Here is a 20,576-nt window from a genome sequence, read left to right as displayed (position 1 = left end):
CCGAGCCAGTGGGTGGTGGAGTGGGGTTTGACCCAGGCACGTGTACCCGACAGTCCAGGCAGAAAGGTAGGGCCCAGCCAGAGGCCACCTGGTCACTGGGCTTCTGCGTCGTCTCTGGTCTCAGTTTCCCCCTCTGCGTTTTGGGAGTTGAGAGTAGTGTGGAGTGGCCTCACCCATCTCCAGGCTCCATGCGGTGCTGCTGTGGTCACAAGTTAGGAGGTGTCGGCATCTCACACCTTTCCTTCTCAGGGACTTGCCACTTCTGGGCTGTGAGGGATTCCTAGAGGACTGGACACTTGTGAGACTTCCCAGGGAACCGTGTGGAAATGGCAGAGGCAGGCAGCGCTGGGTGGCCCCAGGGGTCCTGCTCAGCCAGGTCAAGCAGGCCTATTTCTGCTTGTGTGTGAGTTTCAGCTGGCCTTCCGGGCTCTCTGAGAGAGTGAGCGCAGTGATGGGGACGAGCAGCCGTCCTGGCTGCCCGTGTTGGCCATCACATGTGCGGTATGTTTGTGTGTGCATGCGTGCGTGTAGTATGTCGGAGGTAGGTATGTGTGGGCCGTGTACTCTTTGTGATGTGTGGGGAGGTATGTATGTGTGCCGTGTGGTATGTTTGTGTGTGTCTGTGGCATGTGTGTGGCGTGAGGTGCAGTTCCCATGGTGTGTATACATGGTTGTGGAGATGGCATGTGTGAGGTGTGTGGAGATGAATGTGGTGTGGGTGTATGGTGCGTATGTGTGTGACATGCAGGGAGGTGAGTGTGATATGTATGTGTGGTGTGCATATGTGTGGTATGTGAGAAGGTGTGTTTGGCATGTATGTACAGAGTGTGAAGCGTGGGCAGATGTATGTAGTGTGGATGGGTGGCGTGTGTGCGGGCAAGGGTGATGGGACTGTGTGTGGCGTGCGTGCTGTGTGTGGAGGCTTCGGCATGGTACATGTGGGCCATATGTGTATCTGTGACATAGTGTGAGGGAGTGTCCTGGCCTGTGGGGGGTGTATGTGTGTCAGGTATTGGACCCTGACTCCGGCCAGGCTTTTGTGGACTGTTGGATCGTCTTGACACTTGAGACAGGGATAATGAAGCCACATCATCCCTTGGGGCTTACCTCCTCTTTCCTATTCCCGAGTGTCCATTCAGCAAACACATGGCAGGTGCCTGCTCTGTGCTGGGCATACACTGGGAACAAGTGGCTGGGCCCTGCCCTACAGAGCCGCGGTCCTCTTGGGAGGCCTGCAGTCGTTACATAACCTTCCGGATGAATGTAACCTCAAGGCGGTGACAGGCGGGCTGCCCCGCAGAACCCCGGAGCTAGTGTCAGGCCTCAGGGTGGACTGTCTCAGGAAGTGACCTGAGGCTGGGGAGGTTGGTACAGAGTCCCGAGGTAGGGGCAGTGTGGAATGCCAGGGTTGCAGCGTGGAGGGACCAAGGAGGACTTGGTATGAGTTAGGGTCAGGCTGGGCCACGTGGTCTTACTGGCTGCGGAAGTCTGCTGACAAGTGAAGGAGGTAGGGAGAGGTGAAGCCATGTGGGCAGGACTGGAGATTTGGTGGAATGTGGACTGGCAGTCTACTGGGGTTGACCCCGGGGAGCCCTTGTCCACCTCTGTGCTCCAGGACATTTGAGTGGGTCTCCTAATGTGCAGCAGAAACTGGGGGACCCTCTCCAGCCTCTCCTATGTGGACGCTTCTCAGTGAAAGAAACTAGGGAGCCACAGATGGCTCCAGAGCGGGGCAGGCCCACAGTACTCTCCTGGCCAGCAACTGCCAGGTTTCCTGGCATTGGCATGGAATGTTGGCTGCCTGCCCACCTGCCATGGCCAAGACCAAAGCGGGCCAACCTCTGCTGACCCAGTCTGCACTCCCTCTGCTGATGCCGGCCAGGGCAGGGGCACAAGTAATGGGCAGCCTGGGAGCTGTCACCATGGCCCGCCGGGGCCCAAAGTTTCCAGGAAGCATTTGCAAGGCTGGGTTTGATGAATGGCAAGATGGTTCCCGGAGTTCAGCAGAGAGGCAGCCTTCTCTCTGGATCCCTTATGGAGGGGCCTGGGGTTCAACGACAAAGAGGAATTTGGGCTCCTCCTGCAGCCCAAGGCAGCCAAAATGCTTCCCAGATGTTCTATCAGGTCTGTTTCTGTGTCTCACACTCAGACAGTTTATCTGATGTAGGAGCGTACGCAGCTGCTTTCAGCGCGGTGGGCCCTCAGCCCTCAGCATGACGGTCGGCGTGCTCTGTCACCCGTCTCTCGAAGCCACCCTTCTCCTTCCACAGTTCCACATGAGGACTAGGGTATATTCTGTGTCCTGGCCTTCTAGCCCCTGGCTCTACTGTCCCCTTAGCCTGGGAGACCCTACCCTGGCTGACTTCATGTATCCCCGCACCCCACAGCAAGGTAGACTGGGGGGGGAGGCATGCAGGAACCCTTCCAGTCTGATGGCAGCGGTCTCACCACCACCACACACCCAGTCAGGAGTGGTGCCCAGGCACTGTGGAGCCTAGCAGTGCGTGCAGGCGCAGCTGCCTGGGAGAGGTCGGGGCGGGGCGGCTGCCTGAGTGGGTAGCCACAGGCTGGCGCCACGCAGCTGTCCGTGCACTGTGTCCTTTGTAGCCCTGTCTCTGTTCCTCTTCCAACCTTGGGAACCCTTTCTGGAGGCCAGTCCCTCATCTGTCCTGGTACCACAGGGTTTAAGGCTAGCGGGCTGGTTGCTGTCAAGCTGGCCTAGAGGTCAGAGCTGCCTTTCCAACCTGGGAAAAGCCATAATCTGAAGATTGTTCCCAGGAGCAATTTTTTTTTCTTCCCTTCCCCCTTTACCCACTCCCCCTGATTCCTTGAGTTAGTGTCTTTCTTAGTAGTCTAGACAGGCCTTGAACTTGCTGTTTAAGTCAGGCTGGCCTGGAACCTGAGGTCTTCTTGCCTCAGCCTCATGGGTCTGGGATTACAGGCTTATGCTACCACACCTGGCCTCATTTCTTGTTCTTGTCCTTTAAGCCCTGTGTGTGGCCTGTCTGTTCCTGCAGCTGCTGTACGCTCTCTGAGGCAAACACCCGCTTGTGCCAAGGACTATGCCAAGGATTATTTTAGGCCTGGCGGGCATTCATCTTCAGTCCCAAACGGTGACAGTGAGGACGGTTTGAAGATGGACACAGGGCACCTGTAGCTTGGTGCTGGTGCACAGTGGTCTCTGAGGATCAGATCTGTCTGTGGGTCTGTCCACCACCATGAGGAGGAACCCAGGGCCAGTGAGGCGGGCAACAGTACTCTCGTGGTGGAATAGTGGTCCTGGAAGTAGGGCCTGTCTTCTCCTAGACCCAGGACCCAGTGCCTCCTTGGGTAACTAATTTTCTATCCATCCATCCATCCACCCACCCACCCACCCACCCACTCATTCATTCATTTCTTCATATATTCTCTCTCTCTCTTCATTAGCTATCTATTGTTTTGGAGCAGGACTCTGAAGCTTGCAGTTGAAAGCCATCTTACATAGATGTCCTCCTATCTAGGACACCTCCAGGAGCTACCTGAGGGACCCAGTGAAGCCCCAACATGACCATGCCAAGAAGCAGCATGGCACCTAGGTCAGAGCATGGCATTGTCTCTTGAATGACTCTGGGCACGGGAAAAGTGTCCTCTCAGGAGGGGAAACAAGGCCATGACAGAAGGTGGCGTTCCTGAGGTCACCTAGCAGCTGCTGGTGGAGTGGGGTTCGAACTAGCTTCAGAACCCAGCACTGGCCAGGCTGAGAGTGGGTCAGGACACCGTTGGCTGGGGAGACCGTCGGCTCCTTCAGTGTGGTGTCCACAGCAGGCCATTTCTGTTCAACTGTTTTCGAGAATAGGATTTTGTTTGTTGGTTTGTTTGTGTGTTTCCTGGTTTTGTTTTAAACAGAGAAAGTAAAAAGGAATGGAGGAGGCAGGGCACTCAGTCCCAAGAACTGTGGGAAACCAAAGTCCGAGCCTCCAGGAAGCAGCCGCCAGAGCTTGACCACCCTGAGGAAGTGAGGTGATTATGAGGGTGTGTGAGTTAGAGTCTAGCTAGGTGTGCCAGCTGCGTGACAGGAACAACTCTTAGCCTCAGTTTCTCCTTTTGTACTCCAAAGAGTACATGCCTGCCCTCAAGGCTTGAACATGAGTGAAGTGGGTGCCTAGAACAGAGCCTGGGGCATGACAGGCGCCTGGGGAATGGCTGGTATGCTCCAGTGCCCGAAGAAGGACCTGGGGTTCCCCAAGAGACCAGCTAGAGAAAGAGGACCAGAAAGTGAGCACTCTGAGAGCTGGTGAAAGTGAGGCAGGGGTCAAGATGGGCTGGAACCACAAGATCCCTGACTAAACCCTGTGCTCTGCGGAGGCTCTCTGTAAGAGCTTCAAGAAAAAAAAAGAGAATTCTTGGAACCATCAGAGTCCCTAGCAAGCCTAGGAACCAGAATGCCTGTACCTTACCACCCCCAGGCCGCTCTGGGACCCTGTTGGAGGCCTTCCCTCCCTGGAACCCTCCTAATTTGGCTGGCCTGGTTTGTGCATGGCCCACATTCCAGGCAGCAGCTTTGGGCGGGAGGGTAGGCTTCGAGCCTTTGCTTGGAGGGCCTCTGCCAGACCCAGGCCTGACCTCGGTGTCTGGGGAACCTCCCTCTCCCAGGAGCTAACGGCTGTAAGTGGTGAGCAGGTGGTCCAGTTCCCCCAGCGCCCAGACCTGCCAGGAGCCCCATGCCCCATTTGGGCAGCCTGCTTTGGGAAGCAGATGTATTCAGGCCACACACTCTCTGTACAGATTCCGTGTCAACGGTGCTTGTCAGGGGCAGGGAGGCAGGGCTGTGGGCAGCCACACCTGGTACAGTATCCCAGCCTTCCCGAGCTGTGAGCCAGGCTATTGACTGCTCCAGGGGACACTGGTGATGGCCAGTGTGAGGCTGAGAGGGGTCCTCTGCTGAGCGTGGGTGGATCTCCTCCTTTCTCCCTGTCCCCTAAGGCTCCGTCTCTCTGACCCTTCATAATCAGGTCACAAACAAATCCAGCTATTTGGTCCCTGCCTGTGCACCACCTCTGAGCTCCCCAGTCCACTGCTTCATCTCAGAACCCACACACTTTCTGCCTAATGAGGTGTCATGGTCTCCGTGGACCAAATGCTAGAGACATGAAGGCGAGGACCTCCACACTGCTCAAATCTTAGTCCAGGAGAAGGCTCAAAGACATCTGAGATAACCCAGGGTACCTGTTGACATTAGGGGGATGTCCTACAAGGGGCCCCGATATGTGGTGGTAGAGGAATGTTCTGTGCTGAGGCCTGGGACTTGAGCTGAGCGAGCCAAAGGCCTGCGGATGGCTGGAGACAGCGGCCCTCCTGCCCACCGGAAGGGACAGCAGGTGTGAAGACCCACAGTACAGGGAGGGCTGGGCTGACGGTAGGAGGGGAGAACCGGAATGCAGGCAGGTAGGCAGGCTGGGTCTTTGTGAGCCCCAAATGCTAAGCTGAGGGGTTCAGTGAAAACTCACCTGGCCATGAGGAGCGGTGGGTTGAGTTTTCGGGGCGGCTATGGCCAGGTCAGGTGCGAGCATGGCTGGGTGATGGTCACTGCTCCTCCCCATCCCCCTGCTGCTCTCCAGGCTGCCCGGGCTCCCACAGCAGATGCACTGGGCCAGTCTGGCCAGCTGGGAATCAGAAATAGCATGCACGTGCTCAGCGAAGCGGCCCCCCTCCCCAGCGCCTTTCAGTTGCGCCTGCCCGAGTCAAGGACGGCTCAGCGCTCGAGAGCTGGGTGACCTTCTCCCTCCCGTTTATTAATACACCACCCACTGGGGCTTCAGCAGAGTGAGGAGAGTGAGAGCAGGAGGCTGGAGGACAGCAGGTTCTGGTCCCTGACAAGGGAAGTGCCGAGGCTCAGAGTCCTGTCCACCAGAAGGATGCTGGGATGGATGGAGACAGCGTACCCACCTGCCGTCCCCTCCTCTTGCCACCATTCATTGGTTGCGGCCCTTTAGGTGTCTCTTCCTCAGTCTCCCTAGCAAGTGTATTCATTCTTGAGCTACCCATCCTGTGCCAGGCCAGGTGGTGGACAGGGACTTTGGACACTTGGTGTTCCTTGGGGAGTGGAGCCATACTGAGGCCCCAGCTGGGAGGCAGCAGGAACTGGGGCTTCTGCCTGGGGTCACAGAGGCTTCTTGGGGGAGGTCACCCTTGAGCTGAGACCTAGAGGATGAAGAGGCACCCACACAGGACCAAGAGGAACACTGCTAGAGAGGGTCCCCAGGTATGCAAATAGAAGTGAGGGGGTCCATGTTGCCAGGAAATAGAGGGGAAGGCGGGACTGAGTGAGCGTTGGGGGAAAGGTGGTTTGCAGCCTGGTGGGCTGTTGTCGGGGCTTGGGCATTTCCATAAGGCCCCGATGACTTCAGAGTCCTCAGCACCCTGCCTCAGTGGCAGTCCCCGTTCAGGAGACCCTTGTGAAATGAAGGGCATGCCAAAGAGCTTGGGGTAACAGGCTGGTCGCGCAGCGGGTGCCACCAAATGGTATTGCGGGTGATGCTGGCATTCTCTGCCGGTGAAGTGCAGGTGTGTGAGTGGTTTTACATAAAATGGGGCCACATTAGTTCCGTTTTTCTGTAGCTGCCTTTGATGCTTCTCAGAGACTCACTTGAGTCTGTGAGTTGGGGCAGTGAGCGTCTTGCTTGCACCGATCCCGAGTGTCCTGTCCAGCGTGGTGTGGCCACCACACCCAGCTCTTGAGGAAGCCCCAGCCCTCGGAGCACCCAGAATTCTGTTCTAGACCTTGCAAGGGGAGTGCTTGTTCGCTGCCTTTCCTTGTGCTCTGTCCGGGCGCTCCCTCACTGCTGTCTGGACTGGTTCTGCGCTGAGCGGACCACTGGGCATCACGGCTGCTGCTGCTGACAGGCTGCCTGGTTACTTCCGGCAGTGACTGTGGACAGTGCCCTTTTGAACTTTCCTCCACATGCCGAGTGCCTCTTCCCTCCACTCTGCCTCAGTGCAAAGTTGTTTCTAGAGTGTCCAGCCAGGGCACGCCCATCTTTGGTAGGGACGCCCACACCGTCTTCCCAAGTGCTTGTGCTGATAAATTCCCACCTGCAGAGGGACTTCAGCTCCATGTCCTCACCAACATGCCAACTCCAGGTTTTTCCCCTGTCAACTGCAGACACCCTACTGTGTGGCTAGGCCGCCTCATGCCAGGCCCTAAGTGGTGGGCAGTAAGTTATTGCCATGTTAAACAAATAAAAGCAAACAAACTGGAAAACAAATATGTTGGGCTGGAGAGATGGCTCAGAGGTTAAGAGCACTGGTTGCTCTTCTAGGGGTCCTGAGTTCAATTCCCAGCAACCACATGAAGGCTCACGACCATCTATCGTGAGATCTGGCGCCCTCTTATGGCATGCAGGTAGAATACTGTATGCATAATAAATAAATAAATCTTTTTTTAAAAAAAAGAAAATAAGTAAAGGTTTTGCTTTTGCAAAACCATTTAGATAGGGTCTCTCCATATAGCCCTGGTTGTCCTGGGACTCACTCGGTAGACCAGGCTGGCTTGGAACCCACAGAGATCCACTTGCCTTTGTCTCTGGAGAGCTAGGATTGAAGGCATGCACCATTATACCTGGCTAATTAATGAAGTTTTAATAAATAAATTAATTCAGTGCATTGACTGATGAAAGAATAAAAAATTTAAAAGAAACTAGTAAAATAAACATTAAAAATAAAACAATGCTTGCAAGGACACCCTCCAGCAGGTAGACAAATTGTGGTATGTCTACATAGTGGAATATTACTTGCTAGTTACAAAAACAAAAAGACAAGTTACCAAACTGTAAAAAGAGAGGAAAAAAGAAAAGAAAAGAAAAAAGGCAGAGAAGGCTGTAACACATTACTAAATGAAAAAACAAAAACAAACAAACAAACAAACAAAAAAAACACCTAGTCTGAAGGAAAGATTAGTGGTTGTGGTTGCCAGGAATGGAGGGATGGGAGGAAGAGGATGGAAGGAAGCCCAGGCTTCGTGGGGTGGGGGTGGAGGCAGTGAAAGTATTCTACATGATACTGCAGTGGAGGGGGTCGTGCTTCTGCTTGTTAAAACCAAGGGGATGTGCAGTGCAGAGGCCGTGGCTGGCACCAGGGACTGTGAACCAGGGCTGGTCAGCAGTAACGGCTACTGTGCCGGCTACCGTGCCAGCACAGGGAGTTCTGATGGGGTGGGTAGGTGTGTGGCTATATGGAGACCCGGTGAAACCTGTGCTTTCTGCTCAGCTCTTTCGTAAACTTTAACCTTATCCAAAACCCTGTTTATGTAAGACTAGATAAAATGTTTGAAATAATAAAAAGGAAAAAGACAAAACCAAAAGTCAGTGGAAATGCCCGGTGTGACGAGGGGCACAGGTTCCTGTGGGCCCATCTCCGTGGAGATTTTTCTTTTTAAATTGACTTTAAAACTACGCTTATTTAGGTGGACATGGTGGCACACACCTGTAATCCCAGCACTCAGGAGGCAGAAGCAGGTGGATCTTTGTGAGTTCAAGTCTAACCTGGTTTACAAAGTCCAGGACAGCCAAGCCTACACCGAGAAACCCTGTCTCCAAAAACCAAAACAAAAACTACACCTTATGTAATTTATTGTATGTGTCTGTGTGTATGTGCTCATGCCACATCAGGCATGCACAGGTCAGAGGACAGCTGGCAGGAGAGGGTACTCTCCTCCCACTGTGTGGATCCTGAGAATGGAACTCAGGTTGTCAGGCACCTTTTCTTGCTGAGCCATCATCGTGCCTGCCCAAGATTTTTCTCTTCCACGGTGGAGGTGACTCTCCAGGAATGCCTGTCTCACTCCTGTTCCCCCATGCCCTGCTCCGTCTTTGGTGGGAACACATCCCTCTCACTAAGCGCGGTATCTAGTGGCTCCACTCTCCCCAGGGGGGAGACGATTTAATCCTGGTGATGGAGTGGGAGCAAACCTGGAGCTGATAAAAGCGGCAGAGTCGTGGGCTCTGGGCTGTGCGCGTCACGTCTGAGCAGGAGTGATTTAGAATGGCATCACCCTGCCCCGTGTCGGCGTCTGGGTATAGTTATCTCCGAGCAGTGGCACGAGGCTTGCTGCGTTCTGGAAGTAAACGGTTACGGAGGTGTGAACAGACGAGTCTTAAAATTTCAAGACAATTTTAGAACCTTTACGTTGACAGAGCCCGTGAAGGTATGCCAGCTTAATCTCTATTCCTGGTGTGACCTTGATTTATCCCTGTTTTTAAGAAAGTGTGTATTGAGGTATAATTGATGTGTAATAGGCCATACAGATGTAGCATTCCCACCACCACCCGAAGCTTCCTTGTCATCCTGTGCAGTCTTCCCTTTGCCTACCCTCCTCCCACCTGTCCCTCCTCCCCACCTGTCCTTCCCTCCTCCCCATCTTTCCCTCCCTCCTCTCCCCCTTTGCCCTCCCTCCTCCCGACCTTTGCCCTCCCTCCTCCCCACCTTTGCCCTCCCTCCTTCCCACCTGGCCCTTCCTCCTCCCACCTGGCCTTCCCTCCTTCCCCCCTTTGCCTTCCTCCCCCCACCTGGCCCTCCATCTCCCAAGCAAGGATCTGTTTACATTTCCTAGACTCCTAGCTAACTGCAATGGCCACTACTGCACTCTTTGTCCGTCACCCTTCTCTTGAGGTTACTGATTGGAGATGCTGCAGCGTCCTGGGCCAGCCCTTTCTCTTCCATAGCCATGGAGTGGGTGTGCCATCATTTATTTTCCGATGGGCATGCGGGTTTGTTTCCGGTGTGAAAGCATCACAAAGCCTCGTAGGGACAGTTATAGCCAAGTCTTCCTAGGAATCTTCACTTCTCTCAGGTAAATACCCAGAAGAGCGGCCGGACAATATGGCAGGCGTGTGCTTCGAGTTTTAAGAAACTACCGTTTTAGGTCCAGTTCCTCCTCAGCCCCTCAGAACTGACTTGAGGTTGACGTGCTCAGCCTGTGGCTTCAGGCGTTCTGTGGGTGCAGTCCCCCACACAGCGACCAGTTCCTTAGTGACCAGTGGTGTGGAACATCTTGTTATCCACTATGTGTCTTCTCAAGCTTGAGTCTTTTCTCCTTGATTTTTTCCCCCTTATGGAGGCCTCTTCTGACCTCTGGCTACCAGGAATACATGCATTACGCAAGCATACATATGGAGGCCTGAGGGCTCTTTCTGTATTCTGGATGCAGGTCCTGTAAAGATGTGTGAACACAGTGCTTTTCCCAGTTTGTGGCCTGCGTGGTCATTTCTTTAAGAGTTTGTCAAAGGGAGATGGTTTTAATTTTGATGGAGCCCAACTTATCAGTGCATTCTGTGACAGATTGTATCCAATGCTGTCATAGCTAAGAGTCTTTTGCCTAACCCCAGATCATCATGGTTTCCTCTACAATTTTTGTTTTTGTTTTGTTTTGTTTTGAGACAGGGTTTCTCTGTTTAGCCTTGGCTGTCCTGGGATTTGTATACCAGGCTGGCCTCGAACTCACAGTGATCCATCTGCCTCTGTCCCCGAGTGCTGGGATTACAGGTATACACCATGATGCCCAGCTCATTCTCTACAGTTTTGTTTTTTTTGTTGTTGTTGTTGTTGTTGTTGTTTTAGTTTTAGAGTTTTTATTAAATTTGAAATTAATTTTATTTTAGTTTATGGATGTTTTGTCTTCATGTATGCTTGCGTACTGCATGTATTCCTGGGAGCCAGAGGTCAGAAGAGGGCATAGATCCCCTGGGATTGGAGTTACAGATGGCTATTAGCTACCATGTGGGTGTTGGGAACTGAACCCTGGTCTTCTGGAAGAGCAGCCAGCGCTCTTTGTTACTGAGACATCTCTCTAGCCCAGTTGTAGGTGGTCCGTGTTTGAATTGTTCTGTGTAATGTGTAAGTCTCGTTTAAAACAAGTTTCACGTGTTACGTAAGAAATGTACCTTTAATCCAGTAGTTGAAAAGCTGTCCTGGGGATGGTGAGGTGGATATGAGAATAAGGAAGCCTCTAAGCCTGACAACTCGAGCTCAATCTCTGACCTCCTGGTGTGCTCTCTGGTGCACATTGTGCATGCGTAAAGTAAATAAACAAATGTTTCTTGTTATCGGTTAAGAAGCTCACTTGGTTCCAATGCATCCTTTGTGTTCTTTTGTCAAAGATCAGTTACCCAGGGTACCAGGCTGCTGATGAAATCTCCAGCAAAACAAATACAAACAAAATCGGGTGGGGGGGGAGGGAGAGGAAGGGAGAAAAAGGGAGAGAAAAGGAGGGAGGGAGAGAGAGAGGGGGAGGGAGAGATTGATTGATTGATTGATTGATTGATTGATTTTTAAAAATCAGCTGTTCTGGAGATGTCCCTTAGCAGAGCCTGGCCTGCACAAAACCCTGAGTTTGATCCCCAGGCACCACATAGACCAGGCATAGTGTCCAAGACTAATTCCAGCACTCAGGGGGTAGAGGCGGGAGGGTCAGAAGTCGAAGGTCATGGGCTGTAGAGATGTTTAGGCTGCTACATCTCTGTTGGCTCACAACTGCTTGTAACTCTTGCTCCAGGGCATGATGTCCTCTTGTGGCCTACACAGGCAGCTGCACACATGTGCTCATACACAGAAATATACATGTACACATAATTATTTTTTAATTTCAAAAAATGTTCATGGTCGGCTGGGTATGGTAGCACACACGTTTAACTCCAGCAAATCAAGAGACAGTCTGCAACTGTCCATAACTCCAGTTCCAGGGGATTCAATGCCCTCTTCTGGCCTCTGAGGACACCAAACATACATGCAGTGCACAGAATAACATGCAGACAAAACATTCATACACATAAAATAAAAATAAATCTTTTAAAAGATGTCTGAATTGTTTAGGTGCTCTTTCTCCTCAAATAGATCCAAAGAGTTAAGTCAGGTGGATTTCTGTGAATTCAAGGCCAGCCTGGTATACAGAGTGAGTTCTAGAACAGCCAGGGTTATTACACAGAGAAACCAAAAAGAAAAAAAAAAAAAGTTCAAGGTCACCCTCAACTACATGGTAAGCTTGAGGCGAGGCTGGGTTACATGAAAGACTGACTGAAAAAAAGATCAACTATTCATGTGTATGTGAGCCTGTTTCTGGCTTCTCTTCTGTTACGATGTTCCATCTGTCTGTCTGTAGTGGTCTTTTACTGTTTGGACGTCAGGCCCTCTAACTTTGCTGTTCTTTGCCAGGGTTGCTTTGGCTCCTCTGGGTTCTTTGCCTTTCCATGTGAGTTTGAGAATTAATTTATCAGTTTTTATGTGTATGAGTGTTTTGCCTGATTATTATTCTGTGCACTGCATGTCCTCAGAGGCCTGGTGTCCTCAGAGGCAGGAAGAGGGCACTGAATCCCCTGGAACTGCAATCATGGGCAGTTGCAGGCCGCCGTGAGGGTCCTGGGAACTGAACCCAAGTCCTCTTTTGCTCTCTGCCTGCTAAAGTTTATCTACCTATCTATCCCAGTACTGATATTTTAAACCAGTGGGCAATATTTCTCAGATTTTATTTTATTTATTTTGTTGGTGGAGAGGGGTCAAACCCAGGGCTCTTGCATGGTTTTTAAACTTCACATATTTTGGTTTTTCATTGTTCTGCGCTTTGACTCCTTTGTTCAGACTTACTCCTATTTTGATGCTACTCTAGGTGGTGTTTAGGATTTTTTTTTTAGAGTGTTCATATCCAGTACAGAAATAAGTAAGCTTTTATGTTCTGCTCTTGTGTCTTGTACTGATGAGCTCACTGGCTGTTGTAGCTGTGTGTGTGTGTGTGTGTGTGTGTGTGTGAATTTCATTACTCTTCCTCTAAGAGTGTTGTATGCAAAGTTTTCTTCCAGCTCTACATGCCTTTTAATTCATGTTCTTGCTGGACTGCTCTGGCTAAAACGTTCCGAAGCGTTCTGAGCAGGAGAGGTGCGGGTAGCCGCCCTTGCCTTGTTTTCTGGCTTAGGGGAAGACTCCACTCTTCACCAGGCACTAAAATGGCAGCTGAATTTTGGCCTATACTCTTTAAGATTTTTTCTATTACTGAGCTGGAGAGATGGTTTAGTGGCAGAAAACACCTTCGTTCTTTCAGAAGACCTGGGATCGGTTCTCAGCACCCACATGATGGCTCATAACCTCCATAACTCCAGTTCCAAGAATCTGATGCCCTCTTCAGGGATGCTTCTGGTTCTAGGTACAAACACGGTGAGCAGACATACATGCAAGCAAAATGCACACACACATCAGGTTTAAGACAGAGCTATTTACCAGGAGCCTGTTATCAGCATTTAAAGCAAGTTTGAGGCCAGCATGCTCTCCAAAGTGAGTTCCAGGCCAGCCAGGGCTACATAGTGAGACTCTGTCTTACAAACAAAACAAAACAAAACAAAACAAAACAAAACAAAACACCACCAACAAAAACGGCTGGGTAGTGTTGGCATACACCTTTAATCCCAGCACTTTGGAGGCAAAGGCAGGTGGATCGCTATGAGTTCCAGGTCAGCCTGGTCTACAGAGTGAGAACCAGGACAGCCAGGACTACACAGAGAAACCCTATATCAAAACAAAACCAAACCATAAGTGAATAAACAAAAATTTGTATGTTTGTTGTTGGTTTTATTTTTATGAGATGGGATCCCATTCATACTGACCCATTTCATCCTCCTGAGTGCTGGGGTTACAGGCGAGGGCGCTACCCTCAGCTGTGGGGCTCTTTCCCATGTGCAGCAGTTCTCTCCTGAGCTTGGTGAGATGTCTTAAGGTATGCATCCTGTTGGGTTGAAATGGTCACGTGATTCTTCATGTGGAGTCAGGCAGTAGCTTTCATTGATTGATCCCCAAGGGCTGAACCAACCCTGCATTCTTCACTTGAGTTCCATTTGCTCAAGATGCTATTCTTTTAGTAAGTGGTTGAATTGGATTTACTGAAACTTTGTTTAGAACTTCAGCATCGATGCTCATGGAGGATGTTGCTCTATTTTTATTTTTTTATTTTTGGAGATTCAAGGTCTGATCATTTATTTGTTACTCTTGAAGACTTATTTTCGACCGGACTTAGAAGTAGAAGCTCTCAGCGAGGACAGCCTACGTCTCCTGGCAATCTGTTCCTGGCACTTTTCTTTAGCTTCCTTCATTGTCTTGGCCAAAAGTTTAGCATATTCGGCAGCCTCCTCGTTTTTCTTAGTGCGTTGTTTCTTCAGAGCAATACGTCCGCGTTCCTATCCCAGGACACGTGGAGTAGCAAGATGCTGAGCCTTGTGTGCTTTGGACCTGGGCTTCAGACCTTCCTTTAGGGCTTTCTGAAAGCGTTGGCAGACACATCTTCTTTGGAGAGATTCAAAACCTCTAGATTCTGCTAGCTCTTCTGGACCCCAGCCTCGGAGGTCCCACAGTGTCTGCCAGTCCAGGAATATCCTTCTCTCCTTCACGATAACCAAGTTGAGAGCACGCAGACTGGCACGCACAGTGCATCCGTGAACAGACTTGCCCTTCCTCTCTCCAGCTCCCCTGGCCTGCAACAAGAAGGCCCCTCACCCCAGAGCAGGCGTACTCGACGTGGGCTGAGACATCCTGCTGTGGCAGATCCTGTTTGCTCTTCCCAACACTGATTGAACCACACAGCCTTCCACTCCTCACCCAGGGCTCCAGCAGCTGCTTCTGTGGCCGTACGCTTCTCAGAGAAAGTAGGAATGTGGGTTCATAGTCCACTTCCAAGAGTGTGTGACGGCCATTGGCTGGGAAGGATCTTCGGCTTTCTCTTGTCACTGCCGACCATGTAGGAGGCACCACAAAAACCCCAGAAGATGTTGATCTTAATTTCCATCCATTGTGTTGGTCTTTTTTTTTTCTTTCAGGTTTGAGTATTGGGGTACCATTAGATGAAATAAAGTGTTGCCTACTCTTTTATCTTTTTATTTTTTAAAGATCTATTTATTTTTAGTTTATGTGTATGGGTGTTTTTGCCAGCATGTATGTCTGCGCACACAGAGTTAAAAAGAGGGTGTTAGATCCCCCAGAGATGAAGTTACAGATGGCTGTGAGTTGCTATGGGTGCTGGGAACTAAACCTGGGTCCTCCTTGAGAGCAGTCAGTGCTCTTGACTGCTGAGCCTTTCTCCTGCCCCTCTTCGGTCTTTTACAAAAAGGTCGTATCTCTTCCAATAGTTGGGATCGAGTGAGCTATGAAATCCCTTTGTGGAGAAATTTTTCCTTGAGTTTATTTATGTATTGTTCCCCTTACCCCTGGACACTAATGTTTCTCTCATTTAAAAAATTAAGATATTTGAATTTATCCCCAAGATTGTACATATGTAGGAAGTATAATGTAATTTTCACTGTGTATACATCGTGCTGTGTTCAGGTGGAGGTGATCGTCTCTTTCTCTTTAGGCACAGGTCCTTCCTTCCTTCCTTCCTTCCTTCCTTCCTTCTTTGTTTTTTTCTTGTGTTGTTTTATGTTTTTTCGAGACAGGGTTTCTCTGTGTAGCCTTGGTGGTTCTGGACTCCCTTTGTAGACCAGGCTGGCCTTGAACTCAAAGCAATCTGCCTGGCTCTGCCTTCTGGGTGTGTCACCACGCACAGGTCATTTTGTGGAAGAACATTCTACATCCTTTCTGGCCTTTAGAAACATGTATGGCTGTGACTCTAGACAGCAGAACACCAGTGAATCACAGCGAACTCCGCCATCCATGTTTCCCCTACAGGGTTTCCTTAACAGATATAGGGCAGCTTCGTCTGTCAGATTTGGTTGACTGTTTTCCTTTCCTTCTTTCCTTCTTTCCTTCTTTCCTCCCTCCCTCCCTCCCTCCCTCCCTCCCTCCCTCCCTCCCTCCCTCCCTTTCTATTTATTTTACTCTATATACAGTGTTCTGGCTACATGTATACTTGCACACCAGAAGAGGGCGCCAGATCTCATTATTGATGGTTATGAGCCAACATGTGGTTGCTGGGAATTGAACTCAGGACCTCTGGAGGAGCAGACCACTGTCTGCTCTTAACCTCTGAGCCATCTCCAGACCCCTGTCTGTGCTTTTCAAGGACTGTATCCTGTTCAGGCCAGCTGTGGTGATGCACACCTTTAATTCCAGAAGTTGAGAGGCAGAAAAAGCAGGCAGATCTCTGTGAGTTTGAGGATAACCTGGTGCACAGGACAGCCAGGGCTAGGTAGAGACTCTATCCTAAACAAAGAAACAGCGATGAGAGAGAAGAGAGGACGGAGATTTATTCTCTTCATTTCCTTTGAAGTGTATCAGCGTAAAGTTGTTTGTAATATTGCTTTGTTGTCACTATTTTTGGTGTGCTCTGTGCTGGGGCACGTGTGTGCATGTGGAGGTGTGGGACCTTGCTTTTCCTCCTGACTAGAGAGAGGACTTCTTTTCCACCCTGTGGGGGTCTGTGAGCTCCTGGAGACTCCTGTCTCCACCTTGAGTGGCTTGCAGGGGAGCTGGGTTACAGATGCTTTGCTGCTGTCTGCACGGTCTGGAGTTACCAACTGAGTCACACCCCCACCCAGCCCTTGTTAAATAAAGGAAGACTACATTTGTTTGCTTGGTGTGTGCGCATACACGTGGAGGTCAGTGGGCAACGTAAGAGAGCGGGTTTTCCCCTCCTGCCACGTGAGTTCTGAGGGTCCGGCGGGAGGTGGGGACAGAGGAGTTACCGTATGGAGTCATCGAATGGAGAGAGCTTGCATTACCGGAGAGTGCTAACGTGTGTGTGTGTGTGTGTGTGTGTGTGTGTGTGTGTGTGTGTGCTTTGGGAGGGCAGGGCAGGAAGAGCGCTGTAAGCTTGAGGCCAGCAGGGTGTATGCAGCCAAGGCTACACAGCAAGACTCCATCCAAACAACAAAAACCAAACGAGAGGTTGATTTGCATGTCACATGTATTCTTTACTCTTCTTATTACTGTGGCAAAACGCTTGACCAAAGCCATTGAGGAAGGAAGGGCAGTTTGACTTTGTCACTCTTGTCCACGGTGCGGAACAGGGGTCCCCTGTCATCGTTTCGCACACGAATATAAGCTCTGCTGGTACCCCTTGCCAGCAAACCTCGCTCTCCTATTGACTGGCCTTGGCACCTTCTTTGAAAATTGATTGATCATAAATGTGAGGTTTGTTGCTTTCTCCTCAACTCTCAGCTTTATTGCATCGACCGTCCTCCCGACAGAGCCGCACTGGCTCGGTCGCTACAGCTCTGCGGTGTGTGTTCAGCCTTACTGTCCTCTCACATCTGTAGAGTCTGCAGGATGCCACCTGCCTCACTCCTGGTATTGGTAATTCGTGTTTAATCTCTTTCTCTTTCTCATCTTTAATTTTCCCATCAGTCTGGCTATGTCTTAATGAATTTGATCGATCTTTTTGAAGGACCGTCTTTTGCTGCTGATTTTTCTCGACTGCTTTTATATTTTCTTCTTTTATTGATCACTGTTCTGATGTCAGTTATTTCCTTTCTTTTGCTTCGTTCAAGTCTAATTTGTTTTTTTTTTTCTAATATTTTAAGAAGACAGCCAGAGTCAATTATTTTTAAACGGTTTTATTCTTGTGCACCTGGGCATTTTGTGCTAGAAGGCTTCCCCTAAGAACTGCTTGGATATTCCACACACAAAAACATATTTCTAAATTATGCATACATGTGTGTTTTCTGTGTGAAGAGCTGGAGTTACAGGTGGTTGTGAGCCACCTGCTGTGGGTGCTGGGGACCAAGTTCTAGACTTTGCAAGAACAGCACATGGTCATAACCATTGAGCCATCAGCCCTGTCCCACCCGTTTCGATTTGTTGTGTTTTAATTTTATTCAAGTCAAGGTAATTTGGCATTTCTCTTTTGATTTCCTGTTGGCCCCCTGGAAATGCTTAGGACTGTAGTATGTAGTCCCCAAATATTTGAAGGTTTCCAGGAATCTTTTCGTAGAGGCTTTTAGTTTAATTCTGCTCTGATCAGATGGTATATTGTGTGACTCGAATCTTTAAAAATATATTAAGTCTTGTTTAACAGCAGAGAATATGGCCTATTTCTGCAAGTGTTCCATGAAAAGAATATGCACTCTGCCGTTAGTGAACAGAATGTTCTAGGAATGTCACTTAGGCCAAGGTAGTCGAGAGCACTGCTAAATCATCTGCACCCTTATTTATTTTCTGGTCACTTACTTCATTAATTATTGCAAGAAAGGCGTAGAAATGTCCAACTCTGATTGGGGATTTGTCTCCCTCTCCTTGCATCCCAACCCTAGCTGTGTGTGTGTGTGTGTGTGTGTGTGTGTGTGTGTGTACCTGTGCCCAGAGGCCAGAGGAAAGCACTGGCCACCGTGTTTATTGCCTTGAGACAGGGACTCTCACTGAACGTGGATGGGGGCCGGCAGCCCACAAGGCCCAGTGCGCCTCCTGTGTTCACGCTGCCCAGTGCTGGGGTTACAGGCCGCCTCGTGACTGTGCACAGCCTTTTTGTGAGCGAGTTTTGAGCTCATGTCCTCAGGCCTGCACAGCAAGTGCTCTTATCCACTGAGCTGTCTTTCCAGGCTCCAAGCACATTTGACATTGTGTATTTTGAAGCGTTGCTGTTAAATGCATAAATATTTGGGAATATTGTTCCTCTTAATGAATTGACCTGCTTGTCACTATGAAATTACTTATCCCTGAAATACACCTTTTGTGATGTAACTAGCCCGAGGCATCAACATGGCCTGTGCTTTTCTACCCTTTTAACTTCTTGTCATTGTTTGTTTTGTTTTGCCTTCAAGACATTATTTCACTGTGTAGCCCTGACTGTCCTGGAACTCACTCTGTAGACCAGGCTGGCCTCAAACTCATGGACCTCCATCTTCCTGCTTCTGCCTCCTGAGTGCTGGGATTAAAGGTGTGTACAAGCACACCTGGTTCAACTTGTATTTTTTAAATAAACCTTTTCTTAATTTTTTACTTTAAATGTGTGCTTTAGTGTGTGTGTGCACAGTGTATGCGCAAGTGCATGCCATTACATACACTTAGAGGTCAGACGACATGTAATGCCCAAAATTAGCCTGTAGGCCCCACCTGCCCAGGAACCAGCTATCTTCCTGGAATGCCGGGAGCTGTAGTTCTTGGAAAATAACGAAGCCCCCTGTGAAAGTAAGGTAGCCTATAGTTTGTCCTTTTAAACCTCTGTAACACGTGGCTCAAGGCCGTTCTCAGCTGGGAAATTCCAGAGAATGGTCCTGACCAAAGTCCATCCCTTGATCAGTGTTTAATAAGGCTTGCTTCAAAATTTCCCCCAAATGATGGAGTTATTTTTTTTTTCCCCTTCCAAATCTCAGGATCAACACACAACCCATGGGAGTCGTTTCTTCTACCATGAATTGAACTCAGGTTTGGTCAGAGTCAGCTCAGAGCCATAGCTTTGGGCTCATTTTTGTTATTGTTTTATAACTAAAGTATGTTTCTTTTTTCTTTTGAAGTGGGCTCAGCCTGTGTAATCCAGGCTGCCTGTGAACTCTTGATCCCCCTGCCTCAACTTCCTGAGTGCCAGGGTTACAAGCGTGTTTCACCACACCCTGCTCCATTTCTTTTCCTTCTTTCCTTCCTTTTTTTCTTTTTAGGTTTTTTTGAGACAGAGTTTCTCTGTGTATCCTTGGCTGTCCTGGATTAGGCTGGCCTCAAACTCATAGAGATCCACCTGCCTCTGCCTCCCAGAGTGCCGAGATTACAGGCATGCACCAACAGGCCAGGACTAGCCACATTTCTAATATGCAGCATATGGCTGGATCTTTAAAACAAAACAAAACCCTAGTGTGAGAGTCTTTGGCTTTTATTTGGGACAGACAGACAATTTATGTTTAATGTGATTGCTGATACAGTTAGGTGTAAGTCTTTGACGTATTCCCTACTTCTCTGCTTTCTGTACAGCTAGTTGTGTGTTCATCATCCTGTTTATTTGTGTGTGATTAGATAGTGCACCTGTAATGTTTGCTGCATGGTGTGTAGTAGAGATTTTTCGACGTCCAGCCTGCTTTCAAGCAACATCACATTGCTTCACATGTCCTCGGAGGCACTGAATAATATTCCTCCATTTCTCTCTTGTGCTATTTTGTGCACTTTACTTCTGTGTGAATTGTAATCACATTCTATTCACGTGGTTACTTTTTGCTTTGGCTTTTTAGAGACCGCGTCTTGCAGCGTAGCCTAGGCTGGCCCGGAACTTCAGCTATTGCTGCCTCAGCCCTGAGGCCTGACATTGTGGGCATGTGCTGCTATGCCTAGCAATCATTGACAGTTTTGCCCAAATTGTTGCTTGACTTTGAAGGTCTAGGTGATGAGAACAATCTTATTGAGTAGTAGTTCCTGTGGCTGCCACACCCAGCCTTTTTGTTCTTGCAGAGCCTTGTTTTCTCCATCCTCTGCCCTTCAGCATGAAGGATTTTAACATTTCTTACGCTGTGGTTCTACTGGTGATGATGTGTTTCCATTTTTCTGCCTAAAAAAGGCCACTATTTTACTTTATCTTTTTAGCGTTATTTTCACTGGCCAGAGAAGTCTACATTGACAGGGTTTTCTCTCGATGCTTTCAAATGTGTCGTCCCAGGGCTGTCTTACTGCAATGTTTGAAGGAATCTGCTGTCCTTCTCTTTGCTCCTCACTGG

At 49.5% G+C, this 20,576-nt stretch overlaps 1 protein-coding gene and 1 pseudogene across 4 annotated transcripts in view; one reads left to right on the top strand and one right to left on the bottom strand.

Moving 5' to 3' along the window:
* Dlgap4 (DLG associated protein 4) overlaps positions 1-20,576 on the top strand; it is a 147,572-nt gene that overhangs the window by 6,057 nt on the left and 120,939 nt on the right. The gene's annotated exons all lie outside the window — the stretch shown is intronic.
* The window catches only part of LOC132653802 (small ribosomal subunit protein eS6-like), a 40,354-nt pseudogene continuing 33,787 nt past the window's right edge, over positions 14,010-20,576 (bottom strand).

Source organism: Meriones unguiculatus, chromosome 4, assembly GCF_030254825.1.
Source record: "Meriones unguiculatus strain TT.TT164.6M chromosome 4, Bangor_MerUng_6.1, whole genome shotgun sequence".
Taxonomy (NCBI): domain Eukaryota; kingdom Metazoa; phylum Chordata; class Mammalia; order Rodentia; family Muridae; genus Meriones; species Meriones unguiculatus.
Note: the sequence above shows the minus strand (reverse complement) of the source record. Positions and strands in the feature narration are given on the sequence as shown.